This window comes from Symphalangus syndactylus, chromosome 9 (assembly GCF_028878055.3).
Source record: "Symphalangus syndactylus isolate Jambi chromosome 9, NHGRI_mSymSyn1-v2.1_pri, whole genome shotgun sequence".
Classification (NCBI taxonomy): domain Eukaryota; kingdom Metazoa; phylum Chordata; class Mammalia; order Primates; family Hylobatidae; genus Symphalangus; species Symphalangus syndactylus.
Window position 1 is genome coordinate 72,323,094 of NC_072431.2, and position 18,094 is coordinate 72,341,187.

General features: G+C 49.5%; 1 long non-coding RNA gene across 1 annotated transcript; it reads right to left on the bottom strand.

The window, feature by feature from the left end:
- Positions 1-8,485: 8,485 nt before the first annotated feature.
- LOC129489880 (uncharacterized) lies at positions 8,486-15,026 on the bottom strand. Its single transcript, XR_008660105.2, has 3 exons — positions 14,742-15,026; positions 14,426-14,482; positions 8,486-9,224 (listed from the first exon to the last, which is right to left on the bottom strand). It is a non-coding gene; the product is annotated as an uncharacterized lncRNA (long non-coding RNA).
- Positions 15,027-18,094: the final 3,068 nt, after the last annotated feature.

Sequence of the window (18,094 nt, forward strand, 5' to 3'; positions counted from 1 at the left end):
ACAGGTGTGAACCCCCACGCCCGGCACTTTTTTTTTAATTTAAAAAAAGATTTTTTTGGCCAGGCAACATGGTCACACCTGTAATCCCAACACCTGGGGAGGCTGAGATGAAAGGATCGCTTGAGCCCAGGATCAGCCTTGGTGACATATTAAAACCACTACTTCCCTAAAAATACAAAAAATTAGCCAGGCATGGTGGTGCGTGCCTGCAGCCCCAGCAGCCCCAGCTACTTGGGAGGATGAAGTGGGAGGACTGCTTGAGCCAGGAGTTCCAGGCTGCAGTGAGCTACGATCTTGAGGCAGGGTAGGTAGTCAAGAAAGTGACCATGTCCTTTGGATGTGCCATCCACGGTGCTGAGACAGGTGATGTGTAAACAAGCAAGTACAGCTACCGTGCATGTGCACCAAGAGGGCGACCCAGAACTTGCTTAGACTAACACCTCTTCCTAGCTCCTTAGGAATTCATCATGGAAGACTCCCAGTGTCTCCCCAGTGATAATCAGCGCTGTCTCATCCTTACGAGCAGCCTGCCCTGAATTCTCTCTCTCTCATGGTCAACTGTGTATTTTGCACTTCATTATTTTTTCTGAGACAGGGTCTCGCTCTGTCACCCAGGCTGGAGTGCAGTGTTGCAATCACAGCTCACTGCAACCTCCACCTCCCGGGTTCAAGCAATTCTCCCATCTCAACCTCCCGATTAGCTGGTATTACAGGCACATGCCATCATGTCCAGCTAACATTGGCCAGGCTGGTCTGAACTCCTGAGCTCAAGTGATCCACCCACCTCAGCCTCAGAAAGTGCTGGGATTACAGGCATGAGCCACTGTGTCCACGCTATTCTGCACTTAACTGTCAAAACACTTTTTCCTTTGCAATAAATTGCTGTATGCTGCATCATCTTTGCTGTGTGATTCTTGTTTAAATTCTTATTTACTTATTTATTTATTTTTTTGAGACAGGGTCTCACTATGTTGCCCAGGTGAGTCTCCAACTTTTGGCTCAAGTCATCTGCCCACCTTGGCCTCCCAAAGTGCTGGGATAACAGGCATTAGCCACCACACCCAGCCTAAATCCCTTTAAACTCAGAACTGTGGCCCCACAACAGCTGTCAATAATCTCACCACTGCACAGCAGCCTGGGAGACAGTGCAAGGCCTCATCTCAGAAAAAGAAATTATTTTAAAAAAGACAAAAACTTATATATTTTTTTCCCTTACAGACAAGAGTATCCCAGCTGGGTGCGGTGGGTCACCCCTATAATCCTTACACTTTGGGAGGCCGAGGCAGGTGGATCACCTGAGGTCAGGAGTTCGAGACCAGCCAGGCCAGAATGGTGAAACCCCATCTCTACCAAAAAAAAAATACAAAAATTAACCGGACGTGGTGGCAGGTGCCTGTAATCCCAGCTACTCGGGAGGCTGAGGCAGGAGAATCCCTTGAACCCGTGAAGTGGAGGTTGCAGTAAGCCGAGACCCCACCACTGCCCTCCAGCCTGGGTGACAGAGCAAGAATCTGTCTCCAAAAAAAGACAGGGTCTCCCTCTGTTGCCCAGACCAGAGTGCAGTGGCACAGTCATAGCTCACTGCACCCTTGACCCCCAGGCTCAAGTGATTCTCCTGCCTCAGCAGCTGGGACTATGGGCACACATCACCGTGTCTGGCTAATTTTTAAATTTTTTGTGGTGATGGTCTCGCTGTGTTGCCCAGGCTGGTCTTCAACTCCTGGCCTCAAGTGATCCTCCTACCTGGGTCTCCTTGCAAAGAGCTGGGTTGACAGGAGTGAGCTACTGTGCCCGGCCCCCCGAAGCTGCCTGTTCCTTGAACACAATGTGTAGCAAGGGGAGCTGGAGTGAGAGCAGCACCGTGGGGAAGGGACAGGATGGCCACCCTGAGCTGTGTGACCTTAGGCCAGATCCCTCTTCTCCAAGCAAGCTCAACCACATGGGTGATTTCAGGAGCCTGTGCCCGCTCAGACAGGCTGGATTTTAGCTTCGTAGGTGGATGGGAACCTGTGAGGGTTTAGAGATGCTGGGAGAACCCTTTTCCTGGGAGAGCTTTCCAAAGAGGGAACAAACAGAGCCACCCTGGGCCCGCTGAGGGAGGATCCTTCCAGAAGCCCTCACCACTGTCATGCTCCACGCTGGTGGTGACGGTGATGTCATCGATGTAGGTGGTAGGTGTCGTGTACAGAAGCAGAGCCCACTGCGATCCCACGCAGTTGAAAAAGTCCACTCTGCGAAGGCCACCCTGTCCCTATCTAGAAGACCACGGGGTGGGACGGGAAGGTGGGTGGGTGTGGTGGAGACAGGATGGTACCCACTTGGAGGTGTTGGTCATGTAGCGGATGGTCCCTGGTGGCAGGGCGGAGGGAGTGAGCATGTTGTTGATGGTGATAGCGATAGGGAGGCAGGAGGCCAGGGGCCCCACCTAGACCAGGCTGCTGATGTCTGCCCTTCATGCTCTAGCGTGTCAACCCCATTCACCCACTGCAGGCACAGGGGATAAGGGGAGGGGGCGGCAGGTCACGGCAAGAGGCGGGATATTAGGCACTCCCTCACATAACCTGCAGCATGGGGCTCAGGGGCCTGCCAGCCAGATGGGAAGAATGACATCCCAATGGGGTAGATCAGGCCACCTATCCCCCTACACAGCGCACAGCCCCCTGGGCAGGGGAGTGCCCCCTACTGTCCCACCCCAGAAGACAGACTGTGGGTGGCAAATGATGGAGGTCCCATGCTGTTCAGCAGCCGTGCGCACTCAACCTGCCCTGCCTGCTCCTGGCCGCACTGACCACGATGGCATAGGAGTGGGCACTGCCAATCCTCAGCACCACTCTTGTGCGCAGGTCCTGGGTCCATCGCTCCGGCAGGGTCACCTCCCATTCGTACCACACCTAGCCAACAAAATGCCACAGCCACCAGTCCTGGCCAATGTCGTTGACGCTGGAGAGAGCTCACATGTCCAGGATAGGGCCCGACTGCAGAGAGAAGGGCCGGGCTCAGCTCCTAGGCCCCCAAAGAGATCCAGGACCAATATGCTTCACAGCTGTATCCCCAGGACTAGCGTAAGCCCTGACACATAGCAGGGACTCTGCGGAACGGACAGAAAACTTGCTGATGACAGGTCAACTGCCAGGGCAGTTTGTGCACCTGGGCCAGTGGGGCCAGGAGTTCCTCTTCGAGTGGATGGGCCCAATATCTCCTGAGAGGGGAGAGCCCAGGGCCACATCCAAGCCTGAGGCAAGAGGGTTCAGACCCATGACTAACAGGGAGATGACCTACTGCCTGTCACAGGGAGGAAGGCTGGTTGGGGGATGGGGGGACTTTGCTTAGGACACTGTGAGTGGGGCGCACGCTGGCACCCAGCCCTCTCCTCTCTTCCTCCTGTACTGAATGCCACGAAGTCAGAAACAGAGGGTGTAGACCAGGCAAAAGCAGCCCAGACCTCACCTGGTGCCACTTCTCTGCTGACCACATCCAAGTCAGGAGGGGGACAGGGGTGGCATCCTTCACCTGATGTCACATCCCATCCTCTATCTGAACCTTGAAAACCAACGGACCTTCCTGCCTTGGCAGAGTTGACCTCAGGATGTCTTAACTGTCCCCTCCTCCCGATCCCCGGACCCAGCTCTGTGCAACACATGCCACTCTGGCAGGATGAGTGTCTGGGTGGCTCATGCTTGTAATCAGCGCTTCGGGAGGTCAATGTGGGAAGACGGCTTGAGGTCAGAAGTTCGAGAACAGCCTGGACAACATAGTGAGACCCTATATCTTAAAAAAAAAGTTTTTAGTTTTTCTTTTTTGAGACGGAGTCTTACTCTGTCGCCCAGGCTGGAGTGCAGTGATGTGATCTCGGCTCACTGCAACCTCTGCCTCCCAGGTTCAAGCAACTCTTCTCCATCAGCCTCCCAAGTAGCTGGGATTACAGGCATGTGCCACCATGACCAGCTAATTTTGTAGTTTTAGTAGAGATAGGGTTTCACCATGTTGGGTGCCGTGGTCTTGAACTCCCGACTTCATGTGATCTGCCCACCTCGGCCTCCCAAAGTACTGGGATTATAGGCTTAAGCCACCGCACCTGGCCCAGGCAAATTTTTAAAAAAACATTTATTTTAGAAATGGGGTCTCACTATGTTGCTCAGTCTGGTATCAAACGATCTTTCTTTTTTTTTTTTTTGAGACAGAGTCTTGCTCTGTCACCCAGGCTGGAGTGCAATGGCATGATCTCAGCTCACTGCAACTTCCACCTCCTGGGTTCAAGCGATTCTCCTGCCTTAGCCTCCTGAGTACCTGGGATTACAGGCACCCGCCACCACGCCTGGCTAATTTCTGTATTTTTAGTACAGCTGGGGTTTCACCATATTAGGCTGGTCTCGAACTCCTCACCTCGTGATCTGCCGCCTGGGCATCCCAAAGTGCTGGGATTACAGGTGTGAGCCACCATGCCCGGCCCTCAAAAGATCTTTCTACCTCAGTCTCCCAAGTAGCTGGGACCCCAGGCATGTGCCACCACACCTGGCTGAGTTTTCTAATGTGTTCCAGTATGTTTTTTTTTTTTTTTTGAGACGGAGTGTCACTCTGTCACCCAGGCTGATGTGCAGTGGCGCGATCTCGGCTCACTGCAAGCCCCGCCTCCTGGGTTCACGCCATTCTCCTGCCTCAGCCTCCTGAGTAGCTTGGACTACAGGCGCCAGCCACCACACCCAGCTAATTTTTTGTATTTTTAGTAGAGACGGGGTTTCACCGTGTTAGTCAAGATGGTCTCTATCTCCTGACCTCATGATCCACCCATCTCAGCCTCCCAAAGTGCTGGGATTACAGGCGTGAGCCACTGCACCTGGCCATGTTTCCAGTCTTTATAACATTAGGATCTGATGGACTTAGACGTCCCAGTTCCCAGGATCATGGTAAGCAGAATACTTTCTTTTTTTTTGGCTGGGCGTAGTGGCTCACGCCTATAATCTCAGCACTTTGGGAGGCTGAGGTGGGTGGATTGCTTGAGCTCAGGAGTTTGAAACCAGCTTAGGGAACATAGCATAACCCCATCTCTAAAAAAATACAAAGATTAGCCAGGCGTGGTGGCATATCCCCCAACCAGCCTTCCTCCCTGTGACAGTCCCAGCTACTCAGGAGGCTGATGTGGGAGCATCGCTTGTGCATGAGAGGTTGAGGCTGCAGTGAGCTGTCACTGCACCACTGCACTGCAGCCTGGGGGACAGAGCAAGACCCTGTCTCAAAAAAAAAAAAAAAAAAGTGGGTAGTAGAGAAGTAACATTAGAAGGCTGGGTGCGGTGGCTCACGCCATCAATACCAGCATTTTGGGAGGCTAAGGCGGGCAGATCACCTGAGGTCAGGAGTTCGAGACCAGCCTGGCCAACACAGTGAAACCCCGTCTCCACTAAAATACGAAAAATTAGCCTGGTGTGGTGGCACACACCTGTAATCCCAGCTACTCGTGAGGCTGAGGCAAGGAAACTGCTTGAACCCCAGAGGCAGAGGTTTCAGTGAACCGAGATTGTGACACTACACTCTAGCCTGGGAGACAGAGCAAGACTCTGTCTCAAAAACAAACAAAAAAAAAAAAAGGAAAGAGAGAAAAAAGAAATAACATTTGATATATATGGACCCAGAAGCTAATGTGTGTGAAATACTTCGAGTCATCAAAGAAGTACAATTGTAAGCATATAATTTCATTCTTGTTGCTACCTAGTCATAACATGTCATCGCTCATAACAGAATGGCCTCAATCATTTGGTGTGTGCAATCTCACACACAGAGTTTTTATTTTGTTTCGTTTGCTTGCATGTTTTAGAGACACGGATGTGCTCTGGCACCCAGGCTGGAGTGCAGTGGTGTGATTATAGCTCACCGCAGCCTCCAACTCCTGGGTTCAAGCAACCCTCCTGCCACAGCCTCCTGAGTAGCTGGACACAGGTGCGTGCCACCACACCCGGCTAACTTTTTTAAAATAGAGTTTGCATTTTTATGATAATTACGTGCACTAGAAGTTATTACAATTCTTGTGTTTATAGGGTAGAAACCTGTATAAACAATGATAATATCTTTTCATGAAGTCACAGCCCAATGTATCAGTTCACATATTTTTTTTTTAGATGGAGTCCCACTTTGCCTCCCAGGCTGGAGTGCAATGGCGCAATCTTGGCTTACTGCAACCTCTGTCTCCTGGGTTCAAACGATTCTGCTGCCTCAGCCTCCCGAGTAGCTGGGATTACAGGCACACAACACCACACACAGCTAATTTTTGTATTTTTAGTAAAGACTGTGTTTCACCATATTGGCCAAGCTGGTCTCAAACTCCTGACCTCAAGTGATCCACTGCTTCAGCCTCCCAAAGTGCTGGGATTACAGGCATGAGCCACCACACGCAGTCAATTTTTTTTGAGACAGATCTCACTGTGTTGCCCTGGCTGGAGTACAGTGGCACCATCACATCTCACTGCAGCCTCGACCTTCTAGGCTCAAGTGATCCTCCCATTTCAGCCTCCCAAGTAGCTGGGACCACAAGCATGTACCACCATGCCCTGCTCATTTTTAAATTTTGGGGTGACATTTTGGGGTCTATGTTTCTCAGGCTGGTCTGTCTCAAACTCCTTGGCTCAAATGATCCTCCCACCTCGGCCTCCCAAAGTGCCGGGATTAAAGGTGTGAGCCACCCTGCCCAGTCTCCTGGCGCACTTGAAATATAATTCAAACTCCTTACTGTGGCCAAGAAGGCTTTGTGTGACCCAGACCCTGCTCAATTCTTACTCTCACTCACCATTCTCCAAACATTCAAGCCACTTTCTGTTCCTTAAAAGCCCATTCCTGCCTTGGAGACTTCGCACGTGTAGCTCCTATAATTTCCACTTCTTTGTCATTGAAGCCTCAACTCAAATGTCACATCCTCAGTGAACTCCCCTCTGCCCACTTTTTAAATCATGATAACTAACCATAGAGGTTAACCAAATATTTCTTTCTCCCTCTTTACACATGAAGTGGAACTGTATGTCTTTGACCCTGTCATGTGAGGGGTGACCGTGTGACTTTTTGGTCAATGAAATGTAAACAGCCATTTTTTTTTTTTTTTTAGAGAGAGAGGTTCTCAGTCTGTCACCCACGCTAGAGTGCAGTGGCACGGTCTCGGCTCACTGCAACCTCTGCCTCCCAGGCTCAAGCAATCCTCCCAACTCAGCCTCCCGAATAGCTAGGACTACAGGCGCATGCCACCACGCCGGGCTAATTTTTTGTAGAGATGGGATTTTGCCATGTTGGCTAGGCTGGTCTAGAACTCCTAAACTCAAGTAATCTGCGCCCCCATTGGCCTCTCAAAGTGCAGGGATTACAGGCATGAGCCACCACGCCCAGCCTGAAACAAACAAACAAAAAACAAAAAAAAATTTTTTGAGACTGGAATCTCACTCTGTTGCCCAGGCTGGAGTGCAGTGGCGTGATCTCGGCTCACTGCAACCTCCACCTCCCAGGTTCAAGTGATTCTACTGCCTCAGCCTCTCGAGTAGCTGGGACTACAGGTGTGCGCCACCACATCTAGCTAAATTTTGTATTTTTAGCAGAGAAGGGGTCTCACCACATTGGCCAGGCTGGTCATGAACTCCTGACCTCAGGTGATCCACCCACCTCAGCCTCCCAAAGTGCAGAGATTACAGGCATGAGCCACCGTGCCCGGCAAACAGCAATATTTTTAAGAGCCAATGCCTGATTTTCTGCATCCCTTTTTCCTGCCTTGGTGATCATAGAAGCACATATGAAATTGAGCATCCCTCAGCTGGGTTCCCTGAGCAACTTATGGAAATCAAAGCCCCCTTTCCAACCTGTCATGGATGTGTAGCATGAATGAGAAATAAATATTTTATTGATTCAAACAACTGAGGTTTTGGGGTTGTTTGTTACTGCAGCTTAATTAGCCCGTCCTCACTGATACACCACGTGCCAGACAGACCCTCATCTGGGGGGGCCAAGGCAGGTGGATCACCTGAGGTTGGGAGTTCTAGACCAACCTGATGAACATGGAGAAACCTCATCTCTACTAAAAAAAAGATACAAAATTAGCCAGGCATGGTGGTGCATGTCTGTAATCCCAGCTACTCAGGAGACTGAGGCAGGACAATTGCTTGAAACCCGGGAGGTGGAGGTTTCGGTGAGCCGAGATTGCCCCATTGCACTCCAGCCTGGGCAACAAGAGCGAAACTCTCTCTCAAAAAATAAAAAAGCAAAAGAAATTGTAGCAGTAGTTTTGCCCTGTCACTCAGGCTGGAGTACAGTGACATGATCATAGCTTACAGCAGCCTTCAACTCCAGAACTCAAGTGATCCTCTTGCCTCCTGAGTAGCTGGCACTACAGGCATGCACCACCACCTCTGGCTAATTGTAATTTTTTTTGTAGAGACAGGGTCTTGCTATGACCCAGGCTGGTCTCAAACTCCTGGTCTTAAAAGATCCTCCAGCCTCGATCTTCCAAAATGCTCAGATTACAAGCATGAGCCACTGTGCCTGGACAGGAATTGTTTTTATTAACAGTAAAATCAATGCTTCTGTAACATTTTCATAAGGCAATCTAGTGGCTAGGGTTACCCTTCCTTTTTTTTTTTTGAGACAGAGTCTCATTTTGTCTCCCAGGCTGGAATGCAGTGGTGTGGTTTTGGCTCACTGCAACCTCTGCCTCCTGGTCTCAGGTTCAAGCGATTCTCCTGCCTCAGCCTCCCGAGTAGCTGGGACTACAGGCATGCATCACCACCACGGGTAATTTTTGTACTTTTAGTAGAGACGGGGTTTTGCCATGTTGGCCAGGCCAGTCTTGAACCCCTGACCTCAGGTGATCCGTCCGCCTGGGCCTCCCAAAGAGCTAGGATTATAGGCGTAAGCTACCATGCCTGGCCAGTTGTTCTTTCTAGCTGCAAAATGGGGAACAAAGGGTGCAGAAGACATGGGCCAAAATCCCAGCCCTCGTCACGCCCCGTGGGCCTGGCGGCGGCTTTCCTCTCGCACAGCTGGGGTACATGATGTGCACACTTCCTCAGAAGCCTGGGCTGTCTATTACCTGAAAGAGCTGACAACTGAGCCCAGGGAGGGGCTGAGGGGATGGAGCAGGGGAGGCGGCGGTGGTGGCAGAACTGTCCGCAGAGACACACTTTGGTGTGGTACTCCATCTTGGTTCTTAGTGGTTTCAGGTAGATGCTGCACAGCTGGCCATACCCCTCGCTCAGGTGGCCCTTTTAGGAAGAGGAGGAGAAACAGAGTCAAAAACAAGAACATGACAGTCGAGAGATCTGCGGCCAGGAATTCTCTGGTAAGGAATCTATCTTCTTTTTTCCTCCCCTTTATTTTATTTATTTAGAGATGGGGTCTAGCTCTGTTGCCCAGGCTGGAGTGCAGTGGCACGATCTTGGCTCACTGCAGCCTCTGCCTCCTGGGTTCAAGTGATTCTCCTGCCTCAGCCTCCCGAGTAGCTGGGATTACAGGCATGTGCCACCAGCCTGGTCAATTTTTATATTTTTAGTAGAGATATGGTTTCACCATGTTGCCCAGGCTGGTCTCAAACTCCTGGCCTCGAGTGACCCGCCTGCCTTGGCCTCCCAGAAGGCTGGGATTACACTACAGGTGTGAGCCACCACGCCCAGCTAATTTTTGTAGTTTTTAGTAGAGATGGGGTTTCACCATGTTGGCCAGACTAGTCTCGAACTCCTGATCTCAGGTGATCTGCCCACCTCTGCCTCCCAAAGTGCTGGGATTACAGGCGTGAGCCACCGCACCCAGCCATCTACCTTTATTCTTAAATGTAAAATAGAATCAATCTATTTTTCTCACTTAATATGCTGCAATTTTATTCAACTTCTTAAACTTTCTTTCATTATTTTTAGTGACTGACTAGTATTATTGTAATTTATTGAACTGACTCAATAAACTCAAATGAGCTGAAGCCAATTCAAGCCAGTTGAAATTTTTACTATCATAAACCATTTCAATGAACATTCCTTACAGCACAATCTTTTGTACAAACATAAGGACTTTGTTTGATAAATTCTGGACAAAGCTGCCTACTTAAGAATGTTGAGTCTGGCCAGGTACAGTGAGTGGCTCATGCCTGTAATCCCAGCACTTTGGGAGGCCGAGGAGGGAGGATTGCTTGAGCTCGGGAGTTTGAGACCAGCCTGGCCAACATGGTGAAAGCCCATCTCCACAAAACATTAAAAAATTAGCTGGCCATGGTGGTGTGCACTTGTGGTCTCAGCTATTCAGGAGGCTGAAGTGGGAGGATCACTTGAGCCCAGGAAGTTGAGGCTGCAGTGAGCTGTGATCCTGTCACCATACCTCCAGCCTTGGTGACAGAGCAAGAAACTGTCTCAAAACACCACCACCACCACCAACACACACACAAAAGACTGCCTCCTTGGTACAGCAGAAGTAAAGATAAATAATAAAATAACAAACGCTTGTACTCCTGCACTGAGGAAGTCCTCCCTAAGGACTATGAAGAATTCTACTGCCTCAAATCGCTGCTGTGATCGGGGAAGGAAAATCTGCCCTAAATTCACAAAACCTTCAGCTGAGAATTTAATTTCAAGTGATCTCAATCGAAGCAAATACCAGTTCTCCATGGAGGAACCTGCCTTCATTACAGACTTCAAAGAATTCTCCACAGATAGAATTCCAAGGAAGATGAGCAACTTAGGGCAGAAAATAACCGAACATAAAACTACACAGCATGGGCAAAATGCACCAAAAAGGACAGAGGACAGAAACAAATCTCTAAAGACTTTAGATAATAGAATTACAAAATATATATGAAATGACTTTGGTTCATATATCTAAAGAAATAAGAGACTGTTTCAATATATATGCAGAGCATAATAAATTGTAAAGGAGGAGAAGCAGGGCCAGACACAGTGGCTCCTCCTGCCTGTAATCCCAGTGCTTTGGGAGGCTGAGGTGGCAGATCGCTTAAGCCCAGGGGTTCGAGACCACCCCAGGCAACGTGGCAAAACCCTGCATCTACAAAAATTAGCTGGGTTTGGTGGTGCACACCTGTTTTCCCAGCTACTTGGGAGGCTGAGGTGGAAGGATCACCTGAGCACAGGAGGTTGAGGCTGCAGTAAGCCATGATCACGCCACTGCACTCCAGCCTGGGTGACAGAGTGAGACCCTGTCTCAAACAACAACAACAACAACAACAACAACAACAACCACCTCCCCCCACGAAAAATAAGCAGATTATAAATAGAACTTCAAGAAATGAAAACTGTACTAATTGGGCCAGGTGTGGTGGCTCATGCCTGTATAATCCTAGCAATTTGAGAGGCCGAGACATTGGATTGCCTGAGTTAGGAGTTCGAAACCAGCCTGGCCAACATGGTGAAACCCCATCTCTACTAAACATATAAAATTAGCTGGGCGTGGTGTCACATGCCTGTAATCCCAGCTACTTGGGAGGCTGAGACAGGAGAATTGCTTGAACCTGGGAGGCAGAGGTTGCAGTGAGCAGAGATCGTGCCATTGCACTCCAGCCTGGGCAACAAGAGCAAAACTCTGTCTCAAAAAAAAAAAAAAAGAAGAAGTAGAAGAAAAGCAAATAAAACTGTACTAAATGAAATTGAAAACCTTATGGAGAAGCTTAATAACACATTAGACCCAACTGGAGAGGAGGCAAACTGAAGGCTGGAGCTGATAAAAATTATCCAGAATACAGCAAAGACAAATAGGTAGAAAAAACTGAAAGAGTGGTTTAGAGACATGAGGGGTAGGATGAGAAAGTCTGACACAGGTCTAGCCAAAATCTGAGAAGGGGCTGGGCACGGTGACTGATGCCTGTAATCCCAACCCTTTGGGAGGCCGTGGAGGGAAGATCACTTGAGGTCAGGAGTTTGAGACCAGCCTGGGCAACATGGCAAAACCCTGTCTCCACTAAAATATAAAAATTAGCTGGGTGTGGTGGTAAGTACCGTAATTCTAGCTATTCGGGAGGCTGAGGCAGGAGAATTGCTTCCACCTGGGTGGCGGAGGTTGCAGTGAGCTGAGATTATGCCAGTGCACTCTGGCCTAGGCAACAGAACAAGACTCTGTCTCCACAAAAAGAAAACGACATTCTTTTTTTTTTCTTTTTTTTGAGACAAAGTCTCATTCTGTCACCTAGGCTGGAGTGCAGTGGTGCGATCTCGGCTCATTGCGAACTCCGCCTCCCAGGTTCATGCCATTCTCCTGCCTCAGCCTCCCAGGTAGCTGGGACTACAGGCGCCCACCACCAAGCCCGGCTAGTTTTCTGTATTTTTTTTTAGTAGAGACGGGGTTTCACCGTGTTAGCCAGGATGGTCTCAATCTCCTGACCTCATGATCCGCCTGCCTCGGCCTCCCAAAGTGCTGGGATTACAGGCATGAGCCACTGCGCCTGGCCAAAAACGACATTCTTAAACATGCAAACACGGTGTTAGCCACCAGTAGACTCTCAATTATGGAAGTTATAAAACAAATAATCCAGGCAGAAAGAAAGTCATCTCAGATGGAAGGTCTATGGAAAGCGCAGAATAAAACAAGAAAAATAAAACAATAACTTACAGAGTTTAAAGATAAACATAACCAAAACCAAAATACATGCTTATGCTAACAGATAAATTGAGGGACTGAATGGAACTAAAATATTCTAAAGTCTTTGTGTTACACAGGAAACAAAGATATGAAAGGCAGACCTAGATAAAACAAGCAAGCATTTTGTAATTATTAGAGAACATGCCAAAAACAAAAAAAGTAGATTTGTTTTTTAACCTCCCAAATGGTAATGAGGAAAAAACAGAATGAGAAAAAAATACCCAGCCAATCCAAAAAAAGGCAAGGAATGAGAGAAATAGAAGTAGAACAGATGGGACAAATACAAAGCATAGAATAAATTGGAGACAGAAATCTAAACATACCATGTAGCATAATAAATGTAAATAGACTAAATGCCCCGTTAAAAAACAAAGACTACCATCCTGGATAAAAAAACAACAACCACAAACCACACAAAATCCAACCAAATGTTATTTATAAGTGTTATTTCTAAAACATAAAAATACAGGAATGCTTCAAGTAAAAAGATGGAAAAATATGTACCAGGCAAATTCTAACAAAAAGGAAAAAGACCTAAGCTTTACATGTTACAGGGAATGTTTTCTAGCACACAGTTGGGAAATCTGGGGACAACTCTCAACTTTGTTCTGGTACCTAATTTTGTGACTTTAGGACAAGCTGCTTCCCTTTCTGGGCCTGTGTTTCCTCACCTATGATAGGTAGACAGGACTACATAGTTGCCAGTGTTTTATAGGTGCAGACAGATACAGGTAAGACTGTGCAAAAAGGCTAAAGTAGTAGTTTTCAACTGGTAGAGGCAAAAGAACATATCAGAATCAACCAGGGAGTTTTTTTTTTGTTTTTTTGAGACAGAGTCTCACTCTGTCACCCAGGCTGGAGTGCAGTGGCCCAGTCTTGGCTCATCACAACCTCCGTCTCCCAGGTTCAAGTGATTCTTCTGCCTCAGCCTCCCAAGTAGCTGGGATTACAGGCACACGCCACCACACTCAGCGAATTTTTATATTTTTAGTAGAGCCGGGGCTTCACCATGTTGGCCAGGTTGGTCTCAAACTCCTGACCTCAGGTGATCTGCCTGCCTCGGCCTCCCAAAGTGCTAGGATAACAGGCATGAGCCCTGCGTCTGGCCAAGGGAGATTCTTCAAAATGTAGATTACCCCTCTCCATATACACACCCACAGACATCAGAATCGGGGGTGATTGTGGTGTGTGTATAGAAATGCCCTTTTCCACTGACTGTGATATTGCCACCTACCTCCCCCCTCATCCTAAAGCACTGATAATCTCTAAACAGGAAAGAAAAAGCTCTGGCATTAAGAATTGGGTATGCTAATTCTAATTCTCAATGCACTATGACTCCAACGGGACCAGTAGAAGGAGAAGAGAAATAGGAACTGTGGGCTGGGCACAGTGGCTCATGTGTGTGATCCCAGCACTTTGGAAGGCTGAGGTGGGAGGATCACTTGAGGCCAGGAGTTCAAGACCAGCCTGGGCAGCATAGCGAAACCCCCATCTCTACCAAAAAAAAAAAAAAAAAAAAAAATAATGCATGAACCATGGCTGTGTGGCTACTGCTGAGGGATCCCAACTCTTGGACAGCTTTGTGACATGAGTTTCCATTGGCAGGAGAAGCTCCCAGGCCCTGGAAATTTCCTGAAGCATCCAGGGACCCCAGGCAAGACTATGGATATCGTGGTACTCTTTGGGGGCATCCTTAGTCCCTCTCTGGCACTCATGGGAGAAATCCTCAACAAACTGAACGAGATGAATTTATTTCACCCTCCAGTCCTTGCTCTGTGGCCTCAGGGGAAGGACAGGAGAAGCAGGTGGTTCCGGGGTACATCTCCAGACTCACCCACATCCTGCTCATGTCACTCAATTCATTTCTGTATCTCAGAGAGTCCTTCAGGACCTGCAGGAGCAAAAGAACAGCCTGTGAGAGAATGGAGAAGGAAGGAAAGACAAAGGAAAGGAGGATGGAGAGAGGCGGAGGTAAACCTGGGGCAGAGGGACAGGCTGATGGGAGAGAGGCTCACCCACCTCTAATGGGGAACCCAAAGGCCAGGAGAAGGGGGCAGTGTGGGAGACGACAGCAGCCTCTGTGACCCAGGCAGTCACTTTCCCCACAAGTGTCCCTGGCTCCCTGCCACCCCACAGCCCCAGAAACTCACGTTCGGGTGTCCGTCTCAGAGGAGTTTGTGGAACACATGGCAGAACTTCCAGCAGAGCACTGTGTTGCTAGACAGAGGCAGGCGGTTGACAACAGACCAGAAGGTCTGTGCCCCTTTCTCATGGTGGGTGCCCAGTATGCACAGTGAGGGGGGGGTTATGGAAAACAATGGCATGGGCTCTGCTTCCCAGGATCCAGCCTGCACCCAGCCACTGCAGGGGACCAAGCCTGCACCCAGCCACCACGGGGGAGAGAGGCTGCACCCAGCCACCGCGGGGGACCGAGCCTGCACCCAGCCACCGTGGGGGACCCAGCCTGCACCCAGCCACCACGGGGGATAAAGGCTGCACCCAGCCACTGTAGGGGACCAAGCCTGCACCCAGCCACTGCAGGGGACCAAGCCTGCACCCAGCCACTGCAGGGGACCGAGCAGTTGTGCAAGTTGTGGTTGGCAGTGCCTTGGAGGGAGTGCCGCTCAGAGCTAAGACACCATGGAACTGTACATTCCTTCTGGGAGTTTTAGGGTAGATGGGAATACTTGTTCTAATAAAATCCACTTGAGTAGACAATTTCCTGAGATGCAAGCATCTTGAAAGAAAGGTGTCTTTTTCTAATTTGCATAAATACCCTGTAGGCCACGCTGGTACTGCGTTGCCCTTTCTATGAGAATGCTGAGTTGATGACGGGTCCTTCGGGAATAACTACAGCTATTTGTTGTGGTGGTTGAGATAGGGTCTTGCTCTGTCACCCAGACTGGAGTGCAGTGGTGCGATCATAGCTCACTGTAACCTCGAACTCCTGGGTTCAGGCAATCCTCCTACCTCAGCCTCCCAAGTAGCTGGGGCTATAGGCATGCACCACTATGCCCGGCTCATTTTTAAAGTTTTGGTAGAGATGAGGTCTTGCTGTGTTGCCCAGGCTGGTCTCAAGTTCCTGGCCTCAAGTGATCCTCCCGTCTTGGCCTCGCAAAGTACTGGGGTTACAGTCATGAACCATTGTGTCTGGCCTCGTGACACCTAACTTTTAAACAACATTTGAGGGCTTCCTCAGGTTCTTATGCATTATTAAAAGTGAGGGTGTGCAGACTGGGCACAGTGACTCACGCCTGTAATCCCAGCACTTTGGGGGGCCGAGGTGGGTGGATCACCTGAGGTCAGGTGTTCAAGATCAGCCTGACCAACATGGTGAAACTCCATCTCTACTAAAAATACAAAATTAGCTGGGCGTGGTGGTGGGCGCCTGTAATCCCAGCTACTCAGGAGGCTGAGGCAAGAGAATCGCTTGAACCTGGGAGGTGGAGGTTGCAGTGAGCCAGGATCATGCCACTGCACTCCAGCCAGGGTGACAGAGCAAGACTCCATCTCAAACCAAAAAAAAATAAAGTGAGGGTGTGCTTCCGCTCCTCATCAAGGACCTTGGTTCCTGCAGGGAATCCTGCACCTTGACCCCTTGGCTCCTCCTCCAGGCAGCACCTCTGGCCCCTTTCCATTTAGCCAGCCTTGTGCTTGCCTTGACAGCAGCAATCTTTGTCTAAAATGCCCTTTCCGTAAACCTCAACACCCCACTTCTTTCATAAACCTGCCTGGCCCCATTCAGGGGCACCTTCAATCTCCCCACACCTTAAATTCCCCATATGTGGAATCTTGGAACTGCTTCTCCCCAGGCCTAATTCCAAACACACCCACCCCCTGCAGATAGTCGTCAGTTTGCATGTAATAAATGTCCATCAGAGTCGAGCGCAGTGGCTCACACCTCTAATCCCAGCACTTTGGGAGGCTGAGGCGGGCGGATCACCTCAGGTCAGAGTTCAAGACCAGCCTGACCAATATGGTGAAACCCCGTCCCTACTAAAAATACAAAATTAGCCCAGTGTGGTGGTGCAAGCCTGCAATCCCAGCTACTTGGGAGGCTGAGGCAGGAGAATTGCTTAAACCTGGGAGGCAGAGATTACAGTGAGCTGAGATCATGCCATTGCACTCCGGCCTGGGCAATGAGCAAAACTCCGTCTCAATAACAAAAGCCCTTTCCATAAACCTGCACACCCCACTTCTTCCATAAACCTGCCTGGCCCCGTTCAGGGGCACCTTCAATCTCTCCACACCTTAAATTCCCCATATAGGGGATCCTGGAACCGCTTCTCCCCAGGCCTAATTCCAGACACACCCACCCCCTGCAGATAGTTGTCAGTTTGCATGTAATAAATGTCCATCAGAGTCGGGCGTGGTGGCTCACGGCTGTAATCCCAGCACTTTGGGAGGCTGAGGCAGGTGGATCACGAGGTCAGGAGATTGAGACCAGCCTGGCCAACATGGTGAAACCCCATCTCTACTAAAAGTACAAAAATTAGCTGGGCGTGGTGGTGCACGCCTGTAATCCCAGCTACTTGGGAGGCTGAGGCAGGAGAATCGCTTGAACCTGGGAGTTGGAGGTTGCAGTGGGAGTTGGAGATTGCACCATTGCACTCCAGCCTGGGCGACAGAGCGAGCCTCCATCTCAAAAATAAATAAATGTCCCTCTGGCCTCCCATGATTTTAAGTTCGGCTATTCCAGATCTCTGTCATTAGTGAGCTCTTTTTGGAGTGAGGAGAGAATTTCCACTTTTGTAATTGCGTGCTTCAACAAGATTCACAGACCCAGTAACTGGGCACTGTCAGCTGTTAGGCCAACTCTGTGCCCGGAACGTTAGGCTTTACTCAGTAAGGCTCAGGTCGCAAGTGCACTGTCATTTAGGGCAGAAAGACTCGCCTCAGGTAGGAAACTAAATGACTCACCCGGAGCACATGTTATTTTGCTTCTGAACTGAAAGATACCATAAAGCTCCTTTCCTCAATGACATTTTCATTTAGAGAGGGGTGGGCTTAAACAGATGTTTGGGTCTGGAAGCTAAAATCAGCTTTTGGTGTAGGAGTCTTTCCTTCTTTCTTTCTCTCTTTCTTTTTCTCTCTCTCCCTCCCTCCTTTCCTTCCTTCCCTCTCTCTCTCGTTCGTTCGTTCTATTTTTTTTTAGACAGGGTCTCGCTCTGTCGCCCAGGCTGGAGTGCAGTGGCACAGTCTTGGCTCACTGCAACCTCCACCTCCCAGGTTCAAGCGATTCTTGTGCCTCAGCCTCCCAAGTAGCTGGGATCACAGGCGCCCGCCACCATGCCCGGCTAATTTTTGTTTTTTTAGTAGAGACGGGGTTTCACCATGTTGCTCAGGCTGGTCTCGAACTCCTGGCCTCAAGAGATCCACCCACCTTGGCCTCCCAAATTTCTCGGATTACAGGTGTGAGCCACCATGCCTGGCCTTGGTGTAGGAGTGATTTCTGAAATAATTTTTGGTTCCGCTTAAAGCACAGCCCCTGCAGACTGCAAGG